Source organism: Pinus tabuliformis, chromosome X (genome assembly GCF_031772625.1).
Source record: "Pinus tabuliformis cultivar Carrire ecotype Pingquan chromosome X, CPIR1, whole genome shotgun sequence".
Classification (NCBI taxonomy): domain Eukaryota; kingdom Viridiplantae; phylum Streptophyta; class Pinopsida; order Pinales; family Pinaceae; genus Pinus; species Pinus tabuliformis.
Window position 1 is genome coordinate 1,634,608,561 of NC_142308.1, and position 2,152 is coordinate 1,634,610,712.

Consider the following 2,152-nt stretch of genomic DNA (forward strand, 5'->3'; position numbering starts at 1 on the left):
AAGAAAACTTCTAACATCTTTTTGACAATTTGGAATAGGCAACTTTGAGATGACTTCAACTTTTGATCTATCAACTTTAATCCCATCCCCCGAAATATGATGTCCCAAAACAATATCTTCAGTAAACATCATAAAACATTTTTCGTGACTCAATGAAAGGTTTGTTTCTTTACACCTTATAAGGATTTTTTCCAAATTCTCTAATGCCTCTTCAAATGAATTACCATAAACTGTAAAATCATCCATATAAACCTCTACACAATCATGGATTAGATCAGAAAAGATTCCTAGTACTGCCCTTTGAAATGTTGCGGGTGCATTACATAATCCAAAAGGAAGTACTCAGTAAGCAAAAGTTCCCCATGGACAGGTAAATGTGGTCTTATCTTGATCTTCAGGTGCTACCTGAATCTGATTATAGCCATTAAAACCATCCAAAAATGAAAAATACTTTTTGCCTGCTAAAGTATCTAATACCTGATCGATAAAGGGTAAAGGAAAGTGATCCTTCAAAGTTGCTTTGTTCAATTCCCTGTAATCAATGCATACCCTCCATTTACCATTCTTTTTAGGTACTATATCCAAAGGAGAAACCCATCGGCTATCTGAAATTGGATAAATGAAGTTGACATTGAGTAGTTTTTGAAGCTCTTCTTTCACTATCTCCCTAAGGTTTGGATTCATCCTTCTCTGAGGTTGTCTGATTGGTCTACTGTTTTCCTCGATATAGATGTGATGAATGCAAGTTTTAGGGTCAATACCTTTCATATCGGTATACTCCCATGCAAATGCAGTAGAATGTTTTTGCAAGATTTTGGTTAACTCTCCCTGTTGTGATTTTTCCAAGTTTTTGTTGATATTCAATGTTTCACCTGGAAATATCTTAATGGCGGAACTACCAAACTCTTCCATAGAGAAAAGAGACATTTGTCTAGATGATAGATACTCAATGTCAGAATCTAACTGAAATTGTGTGTGGTCATATTCTGAAGATGTTTCAAAGTTTTCTAATGTGTTCAGAATTTGACTATCTTCACTGATTTCAGAAATGGTAAAGACAGGTTGTATAGTATCCTCATCATCAACCCACTCATTATCTCCTATTTCTGTAATTGCTTTTGCTGGAGGATACAGATTGAATTTCTTTGCCGAATTACCATCAGAAATATACATATCCCCAGATCTACAACTGATAAAAACATCAGTTGTGGCTAGCCAAGGTCTTCTTAAGATGAGAGGGTGTCCTCCTAAATTACTCTTGGGAGTTAAAATCATGAAATCTACTGGATATTCCCAAGAATCTAAGGAGACCGAAATGTCTTCTAATACACCATCTGGTTTGATGATTGATCGATCTGCAAGTTGCAGTAAAGTAGGTGTAAAAAGAAGATTAGGAAGTTTTAGCTGTTCCATAGTTTGTCTACTCATAATGTTGATAGTAGCCCCTAAATCAATCAAAGTATTTGGAATTTCTACCCCATTGATATGTGTTTTGACAATTGGACTACCGGGATCTACATACTTCTGCATAGTAATTTTTCCCATCATGATATTTGTAATTTTTCCTACCAGGTGGATTCTTCTTGTATCTCTCGGTTTCCTTCCTGGTCTTTTAAGACTCAACTCCTTTATTGTTTTTGCTAGAATAGGAATCTCTCTAATGGCTTGTAACAAGGGAATCTTGATACAGACATTCTTTAATTCATCTAGAAAATCATAGTCAGGCAACAAGATTTGTTTTTCCACCCCTTTGTCAATTTGTAATCTTTCAGGAAAAGGAGGTGTAGATGAAGATGCAGGTTGCTCAACTATAGGAGTTGTGGGGGTTGACTCTTTTTCTTTTTCTTTTTGAGTGCTTGGGTTTTGAAGAGATGCTTCAGAACCTTTATTGGCTTCAAGAGAATCTTCCTCATAAATGCTTTGCTTTTGAGCATCTATAGAAGGCTTATCTAAAACTCTACCAGATCTGAGTTGTACATCATTGAGAGGAACAATCATATAGGTAGGAAATTGTTGTCCTTCTACCATGTAAGCATTTTGAGGGTTTTTATTGTTGGGGTTCGGCAATGGCTGGGAATGTAGTTGATTTGTCTTCTGTTGGAATGGAAGCAAGAGTTGAGAATTTGGATTCCGTTGAGAAGGTTGTTGTTGT